The sequence below is a fragment of the Aethalodelphis obliquidens genome, unplaced genomic scaffold, assembly GCF_003676395.1.
Source record: "Aethalodelphis obliquidens isolate GAN/ISIS:26980383/991018 unplaced genomic scaffold, ASM367639v1 scaffold4, whole genome shotgun sequence".
In the NCBI taxonomy this organism is placed as follows: Eukaryota; Metazoa; Chordata; class Mammalia; order Artiodactyla; family Delphinidae; genus Aethalodelphis; species Aethalodelphis obliquidens.
In genome coordinates this window covers 55407666-55424003 of record NW_020837948.1, presented here as the reverse complement: position 1 = coordinate 55424003, position 16338 = coordinate 55407666, and the positions used below count along the sequence as shown (strand labels likewise).

At 41.7% G+C, this 16338-nt stretch overlaps 1 protein-coding gene across 7 annotated transcripts in view; it reads right to left on the bottom strand.

The window, feature by feature from the left end:
* LHFPL2 (LHFPL tetraspan subfamily member 2) overlaps positions 1-16338 on the bottom strand; it is a 183485-nt gene that overhangs the window by 74851 nt on the left and 92296 nt on the right. For all 7 annotated transcript variants that reach the window (XR_003431635.1, XR_003431636.1, XM_027100768.1 and 4 more), the window contains one exon: positions 9292-9349. The gene's annotated coding sequence lies outside the window, so the exon portion shown is untranslated. The remainder of the gene's footprint in view (positions 1-9291; positions 9350-16338) is intronic.

The window sequence follows — 16338 nt, the reverse complement described above, 5'->3', positions numbered from 1 at the left end:
GGGTCAATGAACACTTCATTATGAGCCAACACGCTGTGTTTTTATTATTCCTCTGTCAACAGGCATTATACCACGTCTGCCTGGACAGGGCAGGATGCAGGGTGATGACGGGGTACCCACAAGGTCTGGGTGAGGGAGGACGGGTGCTCACTGGGTAGACTTGACTTTCCAGATGCTGACTGTCACAACCAACAAGCCACATCACAACCTCCGAGTGTGTTCTCTTTGACACTTCCACGCCTGATTTCCCCTCAAATACAGGCCAATTTGGCATGCAATTAACTATCAGTGAGAAGACACCATGCTCAAAGTTATGCATTCCAACACATCCTTCTAGGAAAATGGAAAATCATCAATGTCACCATTATCATAAATGACAATTTGACCAGAAAAGGACATAAACAATCACAAAAGAGAGAAAACAAATGACTCTTCTATTTATGAAAAATATTCAACTTCATTAGTAATAAAAACAGTAAAATTTAAAATGAGGTGCCATTCTCACATCCCGAACTGGCAAAGATGAAAGACCTGATCATCTTCAGGGTGCGACAACACAAGTGCTCTCGTACTGCCAATGACAGCCCAACGTTCCTGGATAGACTTTTAAAACTGAATCAATATCTATAAAAGCATATTCAAAGTTTATATTTAATGGTTTAAAAAAAATCAGAAAACAACTCAAATGTCAAAAATAAAATGTTAAAATGATTTAAATATATACCATAAGACAATATTCAACCACTGAAATTTTTTTTAAACAAGAAACTTTTTATGATACGGGGAAATGCTTATAATATTTTATTTATTTATTTTTTGCGGTACGCGGGCCTCTCACTGTTGTGGCCTCTCCCGTTGCGGAGCACACAGGCTCTGGACGTGCAGGCTCAGCGGCCATGGCTCACGGGCCCAGCCGCTCCGTGGCATGGGGGATCCTCCCAGACCGGGGCACGAACCCGTGTCCCCTGCATCGGGAGGCGTACTCTCGACCACTGCGCCACCAGGGAAACCCAATGCTTATAATATTAAACAAAAAAGTAACTGAACATAAAGTCACATACAGAATAAGTGCTCAATTATGTGAAGAAAAGAATGTACAAAAAGAAAACCTTGTCATGAGACTGGCAGTGGTGATCCCTAAAGGAACTGATTATTTTTTCCCTTCCTGCTTATACTTTTTTGTATGAACATGGATTATTTTGATAATCGGGAGAAAAACACATACAAACGTCTTCTGGCAATTCTAGTCCAGCCACAAGAGTAAGTACATAAGGACTACTGCTTGGCTTCAAGAGTATACAGTGCTCAAGGGCACAAGAAAGACTGAGGTGTGACCTTTGAGCAGGTAAAAAAAAAAAAACAAAAAAAAAAACACCCATCTTTAAGATGTGCAGATGACATAAATATACAAGCATAAAACACAGACTAAATAAAAATGTAATTCCTGAGTTTTTGCCCAAGTGACTTTCTCTGTAACTACCCTCGTACCAAAATGCCTGAGTTTCTAGAAGGGCAGACTTAAATATACTTGATGTGAGGTGTAAATGGTCAATAAACTGGTTACTCTGACCTTGAACAATGAGTCCATGACAGCAGCTGACCACCACCCTCGTCTGAATGTACCTTTCCAATCCATAGCCATTCCATGAACAGCAGGAGAAAAATAGATTGAACTTTAATTGAATCAGGAATGCAGTTTGAGAAAGAAGGAAGAAGAGAGAAATGAGGCAGTGAGGCAATAAGAGAGAACCCAGCTCCTACAGACCAGTCACACGAGATTTCTAAAGTGGATTTGCAGTCATATTTGTCTGCATTAGCTGTGAGTTAATGACAGGAAGTGTCCATTTCCTAACACAACTTGGCTGTGTATATAGAATAATTTGGATCAAAGTCAGGTACATTTCCAAGTCCATCTGAGCTTGCCAATTAGCTTTAAGAGTTTTTCACAGGCTGTTCTAGGCTGGTAACATAAGGCACAGAGATTGGGGGCCAGTCCCACCTTTACAGGTTGCCTGGCACCCCAGCCCTATAATACCTGGTAAATGGCTGCCCTGTGGCTCAGGGGATGCTGGTGTCTGGAAGGAGAGGACCGCTGTATGACTAGTGGTCTCCCCACAGGGTGAGAGCACAAGAGGGAAAAGATTACGAACACTTTATTTTAGTTATTGAATTAATCCAAAAGGAAATGTAGATTAAATCAATATTTAATTCAGAAGCAGTCAGTTTCCGTTACAAAGCCATGATGACATTTCAAAGAGTAGAGAGGGTGTTTATGGGGGCAGGATCTTGGAACTTCAGAGCTATATTACGGCCTTCTTTGGTTGTAAGCATGGATTGCTGTGGTTTGACATGGCAAATGATTAAAAAAAAAAAAAAGAATACCAAATAAAAATGTGTGCAGCTACTATTTACCTACATTAACAAGCTTCATGTAAAAGCATAAATATATTTTATGGTGATAATGAGGGAGACACCTCTACACTATCCCAGTGTCTATTCATTCACCTGAGGTCAGTTCACCCCCTTCCTTTCAAGGAACAATTTAAAGAGTGGACCATTAAAGCAGAAAAGCTTTCTACATGAGCATTATGGCATTTCTCCATGTATATGGGACGGACAAGAGAGGTACCAGCTGGAACCAAATCAACTTGCTGGAGGGTTTGCAAATAGCGTTTTTCATAGACTTAGGCATCTGATCACAACAAAACTATGTCTACGGACGTGAGATCCCGAAGGTCCTTGTGGACCAACTGCATCAGACGGAGAACCAGAATTCCCTGTGGAATAATCCGTCAAAGAACCAGAATTCATAGGAAGATGGCTACATCAGCATTGAGAAGAGTTCCTTTCCACGTAGGGGATCACGGATTCTTCTTTGTAACCCCAGGCTTCACCTCCTCTCCCCAAAGCAGATGAACTTCTACTTCTCAAAAGAACTGAGGCCACCACGTGGGAATTCTCTTAACATCTACTCCTTGTACTTTAATCTTACCCTATTGCAACCCTCCCTCCTTCTGCCACAGAGCTGCCCCAGCCCCTGCCCAGAGCAACCTCACAGGCACCTTTCCCCCTTCCCCCGGGACTGCACTTCATCAGTTAGCTGCAGCCCTGCCCATCCTCTCCTCCCCAGCCCTCGTCGTTTCTTGCCACTGACACCTTCCTACCTGGGCTCCTGGCCTCTGGTCAATCTGTCACTCGTGGTGCCTTCTTAATGTTCAACTTCAACTCTCTGCTTAAAAGAACCTTCTTTGCTTCCCAAATTATAAATGGGTTATATTCAGATGGTTACTAGATTTATCATGGTGATCAATTCATAATGTATTTAAAAGTCAATTCCCTATGTTGTTTACTTGAAACTAACATGATACTGTATGTCAACTTTTTTTCAGTTAAAAAAAAAGTAAAAGTTAAAAAAAACAAAGTGGGTGAATCTAATAATTTGATTCTCACCATTGGTATCTGAGAGTTCATGCTGTTCCACATTCTCGTCAGGATTTGCCATTATCAGACTTAAAAACCTTTTGCTTATCAAGTGGAGGTGAGGGTGTATCTTGTGGGGGGTTTGTAATCACATTACTCAAGAGGTTGAGCAACTTTTCATTTTACTGGTTCCTTGCGGTTCCTCTTTATGAAGTGCTTGTTCAAGTATTTCGCCACCCTTCTCCACTCCTGGATTTTTGCTTCAGTTGGTTGCCTATCCTCTGTATTGATTCACAGGCATTCTTTACATATTCTCCTTCGTGAATTTATAAGTGTTTTAAATATTTTATCTTTTCACTCTCTATATAGCCTTTTGATAAAGTTCATAATTTTAATGTAGCCAAAGTTATCAATTGTTTCCTATATGACATGCTCTTTGTTTCTTAAGAAATTATTTCCGACCTCATGTTAATAAAGATATTTTTAAATATCAAAAAAATAAACAAACAGGTCATACTCCCAAAAGTCCTTTATAAATTGGAAGTTATACTTAAGCCCACATTCACGCCTCCATTTGCCCAACATTTACTGAGCACGTAACACGTGTCAGGCACTGTGTTGGGCAGCCTATAATGTACCTGAAGTAGAGTTCTCTTCAGAGAATGTTACAGAACCAGCTCTATAGTCTAAGCATCATTTGTCCTCCATCCATTCAGCTGATATTCACTCAGCACCTACCATGCATCAGACACTGTACTGGGCACAGAGGGTATAATAAAAGACTCAGACCAGCCCTCAGGAGGTTTACAGTCTACCAAGGGAAGCCACTTTTCATAGAAAGGGAATGCCCCTGCTGGGAAGAATGCTCAGGACTCTCCTTCAGACAGGCACAGTGTCTACAGCCAGACTTCTGACCAGAAAAAAGACAACCTATCAACATGCAAGTAACAGAAACAGAAAAAGAACTGCACTCAGTTTAAGTCTTTAATGCATTTAATTACTTTGATTGGCTTTTGCTAAATCTTGTAAACCACTGCCTACTTATATTTTATTTTATCATTTTCTATCCAGAGAATGTACATTTCATCCAATTTACCCTCAGTAAAAGGAGAAGGCTACAATATCCTCTCTTACTAAGTGCTTCTCCTCTACTATTAACTGCTTTCAGGCTGCTGGTGGAAATGAATTCTCTAATACTGTAATTTAAAAACAGTGAATTTCAGATTCTTCATGAAATTTGATAATGGTTTCTATCTAATATATAAATATCAAATCCTGTTTAATTCCTAGATAAAGTTTACAGTACTGGAAAGTAAACTCTCTCATTCACTTGCTCAGTATGGAAAAGTATGAGGACGGCAAGGTATTTGCCATGTTTCTTACAGAAAGGGGTGCGGGTGTCACAGATAAAGTACTTACAATGGAAGAATTTTGACAAGGAAAGTGACTGGTGTTTGTTGGCACCAATTACACAGGAACACAATCAGAGAAGTTAGGAAACCTCACTACCATCACTTTGTGACACAGCCAGGACTCAAACCCAGACCAAGATGATTCTGAATCTAACACTCTTCCCCCCACCACTTAAAATACACTTAAGTGTCACCCAGGGCATAAATGTGAAACAGAATACCGATGACTTTCATTGTATTATCTTCTCACGTTTCATACACACACCAGTTACAAGTAAACATCAAGCCAGCAATTATTCCCTTAGGAATGTATCTCTGTATTTCTGGTACTACAGTAAGAAGGGAGTGCTACTTGCTATAGGTGATTAAAAGTCATTTTCTCCTGGATGACAGTTCCTAAACCGATCTCCTGGGCATGGCAAAATGTGACCCGGGGAACAAGGTATCTGCATCAAATTTCAGAGCCAACAATCATCAAGGAAGCAGAAAATTTAGCTGAAAAACAGTGTGTGGGTTCACATCCTGGTGGATGGTGGTGAGTGCCTCCCTTCGTACATTTCGTAAGAAGGCTGAGGGGAAAGACTACAGCCAAGACGTCTACATGGAGCCTCAGGCTGTACCACGTGAGGTTCAGGTAACACATCTGCTACCAGCTTTTTCTTTCCAATTTTAAGCATTTAAAAAAAATTCCTCTAAACTTGTTAATTGGTAAACTGAAACAGAAAACTTAAAAGAAGAAAAAAACCACTTTCATAATCTGCAGTCTATTGGAAAAACTTGTACTTCACTGAATAAATTAGAAATTATCCGATTCTTTCAAGGATCGTCTAGAGCAGCACTGTCCAATAGAATTTTGTGAGCCATGTACATTACTTTAAAATTTTAGGAGCAACATTAAAAAAGCAAAAAGAAATTAATTGTAATAATGTATTTAACGCAAAATATCCAAAATATCATTTCCACATAGAATCAATATAAAAAGTATTAAAATATTGACATAATTTTTTCTCACAGGAACACTTCAAAATCTGTTGTGTATTTTGCACTTACAGCATATCTCAACTCAGGCACTAAATTTTCATCAGAAATACTTGATCTGATTTAAACTTTAAAAAATTTACAGTTGAAAAGTAGGTGCCCAAGTTGTCCCACACATATGTAAAAGTTTTCCAATAACTGAATTAACTATTAGTTCTAAATTTTAAATGAACTAAAATTAAATAAAATTAAAAATTCAGTGCCTTTGTCATACTAGCCATATTTCAAATACTCAGTGGCCATATGTGGCCACCATATTGGACAATGCAGGTCTAGAGCTTTCACTTTGCAAATCTCGTCAATTCTGGTAAGAATTCTTCCAGATGGGGAAAGATCTGTTTACTCATGAAGAAAATCCAGGAAGACTAACTCCCAATGCTCTGCCCTTCTGAATGAGTGAGTCCCACATGGCAGCATATGATCACTCTTAAGTTTATTCAGGACAAAGATGACCTTCCCTGGTCTAAACTATCATAACATGATAGAAAAGGCAGCACAGTAAGCCAAGGTTCAAACTGGAGAGATTTTAAAACCACGGATGTTCTTTTGAGTCAGGTTCTCTGTCTCCCTTCTAAAAGTATTCTGGCAAATTTACTGGCATATTTCTTGAGATTCACCAGGTACTAGTTCCATATGCCCCACTCTACACACAGTACATCATTTAATCTCACAGCAATCCTGTGAGATAGGGTGAGAGCCAGAGAGGGTGTTAATAATTTGTTCAAGGTCATACACCTAATTATAAGGTGCAGAGCTAGGATTCAAGCCCAGAAAGTCAGATTAAAAAGAAAAAAAAGGGCTTCCCTGGTGGCGCAGTGGTTGAGAGTCCCCCTGCCGATGCAAGGGACACGGGTTCGTGCCCCGGTCCGGGAAGATCCCACGTGCTGCGGAGTGGCTGGGCCCGTGAGCCATGGCCGCTGAGCCTGCGTGTCCGGAGCCTGTGCTCCGCAGCGGGAGAGGCCACAGCGGTGAGAGGCCCCCGTACCACAAAAAAAAAAAAAAAAAAAGAAAGAAAGAAAAAAAAGCCTGCCATAGAAGCCCTCTGATTCTAACCACACACCCTAAGTTCCTACTTTTCAAAGGCTCCTCACAATTCTCACGGAGTAGGTGGGGCAGAACAGAGCAGGAATCGCCTTGTACTTTACCAGGGAGACACAGGAGCTACCCAGCAGAGCAGTCACTCCACCTCGTGTCCAATGCCTTTTCTAAGATGCCTGGGGTCAAGAGCCAGGCAGGGGGTACCTGTCGTCTACTATGTACCACGCATGCTACCATCATGCCTTGTTCACTCTTCCAAACCACTCTGGAAGGAAGTCGTATCCACATATAAAGAGATGAGAGTTCCATCAGGTAAGGAAGGCTGCCTTCAGTCACACAGCCAGCTTGCACCACAGCTGGAATTCCAACCCAGGTCTGCGTCCGGCTGAGGTGGAGCCTCAGGCTAGGGCCTCCTGATGATAAGACTCTCCCCAAACCGCAGTGACTCTCTCTGCTCAAGAGAAACCTTCTACCAAGTTGATATAACATGAGCGACCATATACAGCAGAAGGTGGGATCAGATTTCTTCATAATTTAGATGCTGTTAATCAGAGTGGCTGCTCTTATGTCTTGTGATTTCGTAAAGTTTTATTGTATTTACCTGGGATGAATTCACAATTCAAAAAACAAAAACCAAAAGAGATACAGAGCAGGTTGGTTTTATCTGGTTAAATCTTCAGAGACAGGGATTTCAAGGGCAAACACGACTTAGCTGCTGAAGGCACTGGCAGATGGAATTGGCTTTTCCCCAGAGCTGGATTAAACAGGCCAGCCTGGAACTGATCCAGGGTGACAACTCACAAAGGCGGACTAAATCATCATTGGAATACACTGGAAACATGGAGCCACTTAACTCGGGGGTGCACTCGACTCATTACATAACAGGCAAAATGGCAATCAGACCTGTTTTCACTCAAGCAGACAGTGCCTCTGCGTGGAAAGAAACACCCCTCACCAGCACAAGCCTGTCTCGGTTGAGAATATTCCCCTCATAGAACTGTATGAGCAAAAGCAGGCCTCACCAGCAGCCCCAATTATCACCTGGCTGGCAGGTCTCTGGAATTCTGGATCTGAACAGCGCACGGCAGCTTGTTATTATTAGCCAAATTTTAAACAGGTTTATGAACACCTGGCTCAGAAAATCACAAGTAATAAATCCTTTATTTTCAATGTTCAGGGAAAGGTATGTATTTTTTATTAATAGTCTTTATTAATAGACAATCGGTTTCTCCCACCCCCACTATATAAACACGGAGCAGATATTTAAAGATGATCAGTTGGATAAAGTGCCAACAGGATACCCACCTGTCTCGGGTCAGCCTCGGCTTTCCCATGAGCAGGAACTTTGCTCAAATAATTTCATAACTCATAAGTGCTTACAGTTCCCATTTAAAAAAACAAAAAACAAGCCAAGCTTCCTCACCTAACCCAACCAGCAGTTGTTAGGACAGTTTAAAAACATTTGAAAAATCAGTAGTTCAATTCATGACATAAGAGCAATTTTTCCTTCCCCAGAATCTGTAAACAAGATCACCTTTCCACAAAGGAGATGGTATCTGTGAAAATACTCTTCAAATCCCCTGCACGTGGCAGACCCTCCTGGACGGGGTGTGGGTCAGTCCCAAGTACACACCATGCACTGGTTCCCTTGGCCTGAGCCCCACCCTCAAGTTCATGACAAGAGCAAGGCCCCTACGGGACCAGGTTGGACAGGCCTCTCCCTCTTGAGGAGCAGAGCTGGATCAAAGTCTTTGGGGACAGTTACTTAACTTTCCACTTTGATTTCCTTGAATGCATACTGTAGGAGGTTACTCAGCCCCTATTTCTGTTACTAATATTCTCCCAAAGTGACCTTTATAAATTCAAATCTATAGAGTTAATCATAAATCACCTATTAGTCAACTGTTTTCAATTTTTATTTAGGCAATTCCTCTACCCGTGCTGTCATCAAAAACTAAAATTGGGTAATTCGAATTGGCCATCTCTACTTCCCCTTTCAGAGAGAAATGATAACAAAGGGTGAATGATCCCCAGAGAAGCTCAAAAGGAAAGACAACTTAAAGCCAGCTGTACCCATTATAAAGAGGTCTTAAACTTGTTTGTAAATGGCGACAGAACAAACCATGTCAGAACTGAAGGTATGGAATTTACAGCATTAAACTTAATGTCATTAGTGAAACTTTACAGGGTCCTTTACAACATTTGTGTACGTTCATCAAAGTGGTATTTCTAGCCAAAAACAAAAACAAAAAAACTAGTGTTTATCATTCAGGGCCCCAAAGTTTGCAACACTGCATCTCTTTCAAGAAGTCAGTTGCCACCCACCTCGAAAGGGTTTCCAAAGAATCACTGGTAGTAAGCGTATCTGATTTCATTGACTCACCTATTATATCTGCAGGAATGCTGGGAAGTCTCAATGAACAACTTCAGAAAAATGCCACCTGGAGAAACAAATTGAACAAAACATTACTTTTTTTTTTCCTTTTAAACACACAAGGAAGGCTTACCATACAATTTTATGTCTCATTAAAATATGTGGTGTTTCGGGCTTCCCCAGTGGCGCAGTGGTTGAGAGTCCACCTGCCGATGCCAGGGACGCGGGTTCGTGCCCCGGTCCGGGAGGATCCCACATGCCGCGGAGCGGCTGGGCCCGTGAGCCATGGCCGCTCAGGCTGCACGTCCGGAGCCTGTGTTCCATAGCGGGAGAGGCTGCAACGGTGAGAGGCCCGCGTACCGCACATCGGCAGGTGGACTCTCAACCACTGCGCCACTGGGGAAGCCCGCAACACCGCATATGTTAAAAAGGTGAAAGGCCCGCGTACCGCAAAAAAAAAAAAAGAAAGAAAGAAAAAAAAATATGTGGTGTTTCAAATATTGGCCCCCAGGTTGCATATAAGTTCAGCTTGCATTAAAATGTAGCCACCCCTTCCTGGGAACACTGATGTACTAACCCGAAGTCCAAACCACTGATGAACCAGAAAAAAATAAGAGAGCAGGGAGGACGGTGCAGCCCGTGAACATGCACCTTACGACATCCTTTCCTTTCCCTTCACAAGGGGATCAACTTGAAAACACAACCTGTGACCTTGAGGGCACTTTATGAACAAACATAAAAAGCTCAAATAATCCAAAAATGAATTATGGAATGAAATATAAAATTGTGAATGAGGAATCCATCCTGGCAGCACTTTATATCCTTTTTCAGTTATTCTGTTAACTTTTTTTAAAGCTAAATTCACAAGGATGTCAAAAATTGGAGAAATGGGGAAATGGTCATTAAAACCCTCACATAGTAAACAGAGGAATCGAGAAGAAGAATTTCTTTAGTTTAGTTTAGTTTCTAGTTAGTTTATTCCAAAATCAAGTATTCCTTTTGGTGTTCTCAAAGTCTTTAGATAACCTTTTAAAATTATAAGGCTATTTAATACGGTCACAAAATAGACCAAAATGTCTTTCAGCACTGCTTTGAAATATTAAACATAAATGGAACAAATTTCTTATATAAAATATCACAGTTGCCATTTGTTGGGAATTTATTGTGCACCTAGGACTGTGTGGCATCAGATTATAACCTTTCCAGGCAGAGACTATGTCCATTAACATATGAGGAAGCAGATTTTTTTTTTTTTTTTTTTTTTTTTTTGCGGTATTCGGGCCTCTCACTGTTGTGGTCTCTCCCGTTGTGGAGCACAGGCTCTGGACGCGCAGGCTCAGTAGCCATGGCTCACGGGCCCAGCCACTCCGTGGCATGTGGGATCTTCCCAGACCGGGACACGAACCCGTGTCCCCTGCATCGGCAGGCAGACTCTCAACCACTGCGCCACCAGGGAAGCCCAGGAAGCAGATTTTTAAAGAAGCAGAGAAACTTCCCCAGTATCACACAGATCCAGGGTTTCCAAATCATGCTCTTTTCACTCTGCCATGTGGCCCCTTGAAAGCACTCCTTTCACTCTATGTAGTCTATTCATCACCTCCCCAAATAGAAATCTGACATTCCTTAAAGTAAAAGTCTGGAAAGGAAACTGACTAGCAGATAAAATTAAACTGTGCTTTCTGCATGTTTAAAAATGTTGAGCCTAATCATGGCATTTAGGATTGTAACATAATACAGTACGTGAGTAAACTTACATCCAGATAACTAGGTTAACATGTGCAGCATCAGTATAAATCCAGACTGGACCTGAGGTTTAAAAGCCAATACTGGACTCAAAGGCTCCTCTATCTAAAGAAATCATTTTAGTTCAGTTACAAACTCGAAGATACTGGACAATGCTCATTGGGTTTCAGTTAAGAAAAAATACATACATAAAAGAATTCTGAACTCCTAAGGTCCTTTGTTATATAATAGCTTGGGGGAGTTATGATTTTTTTAAAGGTTCTTTATAAGTTAATTACTAGTTAAATTCCAAGAATTTCCCACAGTTTAATTTTACCCTTTCAGGAGACATCATGGGAAGTCATGATCAGTATTTTTATCTGGAAACAGCTTCTGTGAAATAAGCCACTAGGATTATTATGAATCGGTCTGTTATAAATGAAGTTCTTGATCAATGTTTCATTACCTCTAAAAGCTAAATGGGTCACAAAAATACTTGAATTAGCACACCTCCAAATCAAAGATAACATTTAAAAAAAATCTCTTTTGTTACATACAAGGCAAGCAAAAGTTCTGGACAGTTAAGGCAGATATCGAGACCCTAACAACAGAGAAGGCAGGGTTGAATCCTGATTCCCACCTAAAGTTCTCCAAACTCATACTGCCAAAAAAAAGCACCTCCTAGAATACATAAATTTGGTCTAAGGTCCAAAGAAGTATGTTATCTGGGAGTAAGTTTTCAGTATCATGATAAAGCTTTTCTGACAGCCAAGTCCCATCTTGTGAAACCACCAAAGTGATCAGAAAGATGAACCATGCCAATTCTGTTATTGGATATGGTTGGTAAACAGGGTGTTACAGTTTTTAATTTTTTAATGCTATTTCAAAAAAATACAGTAGACTAAAACTATGTCAAATCTCACAGTCCTCAAAAGTTCATAAAAAATAGTTAATGTATTAGGCATTAACTGTCAGGCACTGTTCTATGTACTTCATGGAAATTAACTCATTTATTTCTCACAAAAACCCTGAAGTAGGTACTAAATATACCCATTTATTTTATTATTTTTTAATTAATTTTTATTGGAGTACAGTTGCTTTACAGTGTTGTTGAAGATTTTTTTTTTGATGTGGACCATTTTTAAAGTCTTTATTGAATTTGTTACAATACTGTTTCTGTTTTATGTTTTGGTTTCTTGGCTGACAGGCATGTGGGATCTTAGATCTTGGCTCCCAGACCAGGTATCAAACCCACACCCCCTGCGCTGGAAGTGCAGCACTCACAAAGGCATTAGCATGCTGCCATATCACCATTTTCCCATTTCTCTATGTGCAAATATGTTTTTCATTTACAGGTTGTTAAACACATGGGAGCTTATAAAAATTAGAAATATCTGTGTTTCTTGGGCTTCCCTGGTGGCGCAGTGGTTGAGAGTCTGCCTGCCGATGTAGGGGACACGGGTTCGTGCCCCGGTCCGGGAAGATCCCACATGCTGCGGAGCGGCTATGCCCGTAAGCCATGGCTGCTGAGCCTGCACGTCCGGAGCCTGTGCTCCACAACGGGAGAGGCCACAACAGTGAGAGGCCCGCGTACCACAAAAAAAAAAAAAAAAGAAATATCCGTGTTTCTTATTTATCATCTTTTGTCTTCATTTTTGTAGATTTTTTAAAATTCATTTTTATTGGAGTATAGTCCACTTACAATGTTGTGTTAGTTTCTGCTGTACAGCAAAGTGAATCAGTTATACATATACATATCCACTTTTTTTTAGATTCTTTTCCCACATAAGTCATTACGGAGTATTGACTTCCCTGTGCTATACAGTAGATTCTTTTCTTTTTTTTTTTTTTAAGATTTTTTTGATGTGGACCATTTTTTAAGTTTTTATTGAATTTGTTACAATATTGCTTCTATTTTATGTTTTGTTTTTCTGGCAGAGAGGCATGTGGGATCTTAGCTCCCCGACCAGGGATCAAACCCGCACCACCTACTTGGAAGGTGAAGTCTTAAACCACTGGAAGTCCCCAGTAGATTCCTATTAGTTATCTATTTTATATATAATAGTGTGTATATGTCAATCACAAACTCCCAATTTATCCCTCCCTCCCCCTCTTGGTAAAACAAACCATAAGTTTGTTTTCTACATCTCTGACTCTATTTCTATTTTGTAAATATGTTCATTTGTACATTAGTAGTCTGCTGAGCCCAGTAAATACAGATACTGTTTCTTCTAGCAAGGATTCTTAAAAAAATTCAAACTACCACATTTTTGCATATTAAGGAGTTAAAAAGTTTTTGCTTCCCATTCATCCCCGTTTGGTTCCCTGCCCTTTGGTTCCACTTCCGGAGATCAGGAGGAGAAACAATAGCTGCCTTTAGTGCCGGAGCACAGCACCCACGTGACAGGCCCCAGCTCTTATTTATTGAATTGAATTGCCAAAAACAGGAAGCTGAGTTTAAGACCCCTTTCTCAGTTATAAATTTCTATAACTTGACATGCACTGATTTGAACTGTTTCTTGTTACTCTGTAAAACTAGAACCAAGAAGTGTAAGTTATCTTGAAGTTAGGAGGCTAGACTTCAGCTTAACTGAAGAAAGAATGTCATCATAAACAGCTGTCCCACAGAGGTCCAGGCTGCCTCTGGGTGGGTGAAGAGGCAGCTGCTTGTGATCACAGAGGCCCGTAGAAGGGGAAAGTCTCAATAGCCGTCCTGTAACAGAAAGAGGCATTTCATGAACCCTGCGGTAGTTCACAAAGCCCATATTTGGTAAGGATGGGGGGGTCCCATGGCAGAGCACTGTGTAAGTTACACGACACTTTGAAATTCATTTTCTCATTTGATCAACACTAGGAGTGGAAGGTAGCTGGAGTGGCGGTGGGAACAGACATCATTTATTATTCCCATTTTACAGACTAGGAATTTGAACAACTTAAATTGAATCACACAGTAAATGCTATAATCTGGGCTCCAACCCAGGACTTCTGACTCCCAAGTCCAGGGTATTTCCAACTAGGCAATATTGCAACAACCAAGACCATACTTATTCATCAAGGACAGGGGCAATGATGGGTCCCAAAGATGTGAAGCATGGAAGCGAATACCAAAGGAGATGAGCTGAAAGCAAAATATGGTAAGAGCCCTACTACTGTCACAAACCACTCCTTCTACCTCACTAAGAAGTACTCTATATATTTTGGTAGAGACACTTCTCTCACTTACATGTGTCCACTAAAGGAATAATTGTCCAAATCCTACTTTACTGCTATGTTGATACAATAAATGCTTGAGGCAGTTGGTTCACATTTTAAGGGGAGTTAGTGGCAGCATAATATACACAAACAGCAGTGTCCCGGGACTTCCCTGGTGGCGCAGTGGTTAAGAATCTGCCTGCCAATGCTGGGGACATGGGTTCGATCCCTGGTCCGGGAAGATCCCACATGCCATGGAGCAACTAAGCCCATGTGCCACAACTACTGAAGCCTGCACCCCTAGAGCCTGTGCTCCGCAAGAAGAGAGAAGTCACTGCAATGAGAAGCCCGTGCACCGCAATGAAGGGTAGCCCCCACTCACCACAACTAGAGAAAGCCTGCACGTAGCAAAGAAGACCCAATGCAGCCAAAAAAAGAAAGAAAGAAAAAAGAGCAGTGTCTCATTTCTGCATGTAAAGTATAAATTGTCACTCAAAGCCTATGCTGGGAGTTAAAAAAAAAAAAAAAAGTCAATGGAATGCACTTAGTATTCTAACAATAGGTCCGGGATAACCTTGGGTCTGACAACAGGAGTTTAACAGAAATGGGTCAGCCACTGAAGGACTGCTGAACCTTACAAGATTTTCCAGGAAAGACGTAAGAGCGTCAAATTTCACGAACCTGTCTACCAAGTAGAGGGTGGCAGATTGCCAAAGGCTGGACTGTGATAACTCATGTGAAATCCTGGGAACTTGAACCTCTACAATGCCTGCCCTGCCACTCAGCCACACAGGGAATGACTGAAGTTCAAGTTTCCAAAGACCTCATAGACTACAAGCCGAATGTTCATCACAGAGACTTCCTTTCACTCGTAAGGAAGGAGAAATGACTCAATTCAAAACTCCCCACATCAACATGAATCTGTTAAAGGGGAAGTTTTTAAGTATCTGCGTACCACAGAATAGCCTACTTGGATCTTATCTCCTGCATTTGGACAGTGCAAGGCACAGGGCAGATGTTTCATGAATGTTTAACCATGTAAACGAATGGGTGATCGCATTAGGAAAATTTGCCACAGATAGAAAAGGCACAATATGGGAAAGAGAGAAATACTGGGTTGATAGGAATGAGAAAACCATCAAGCCAAGATGACAGCAGGAATTCCAGAATGAGGAGAAAACACCAGAGGTGAAGGGTGACTCAGCAGGCATGGAAAGAGTACGGGGTGGTGGTTATGCTGTCCTCGCGGGAGAGTCCTCAAGTCGGTGCATAATGTCTTCTGTCCTGGAGTATCCTTAGAATACAGGTGATGGAGGAGGCTAATGGAGCGAGTGTGCACAATTAAAGAGCTCCTTAGGGACTTCCTGGTGGCGCAGTGGTTAAGAATCCACCTGTCAATGCAGGGAACCTGGGTTAGAGCCCTGGTCCGGGGAAGATCCCACATGCCACGGAGCAACTAAGCCTATGCACCACAACTACTGAGACTGCGCTCTCGACCCCATGAGCCACAACTACGGAGCCTACTTGCCACAACTACTGAGCCCGTGCACCACAACTACTGAGCCTGCATGCCTAGAGCCTGTGCTCTGCAACAAGAGAAGCCACCGCAGTGAGAAGCCCACGCACTGCCACGAAGAGTAGCCCCTGCTCACTGCAACTAGAGAGAAAGCCCACGTGCTACTACGAAGACCCAATGCAGCCAAAAAAATTTTTTTAAATAAATAAGCAAACAAACAAATAAATAAATAAAAAATAAAGAGCTCTTTAAGTAATTCTGAGAAACCTTCCTCCGGATGACAACTACTCTTTTGTTTTTGCGGTACGCAGGCCTCTCACTGTTGTGGCCTCTCCCGTTGCGGAGCACAGGCTCCGGACGCGCAGGCCCAGCGGCCATGGTTCACGGGCCCAGCCACTCCGCGGCATGTGGGATCTTCCCAGACCGGGGCACGAACCCGTGTCCCCTGCATCGGCAGGTGGACTCTCAACTGCTGCGCCACCAGGGAAGCCCGACAACTACTCTTAATATTCTTGCTTGCTTTTTAAACTTGAGTATAGATATGTGATCATTTTGCAAGAGAGAAACAGTTGTGAATGTCATCAGGCACTGGCAATGGGTAAACCTTATCCAATACTCCAACAACC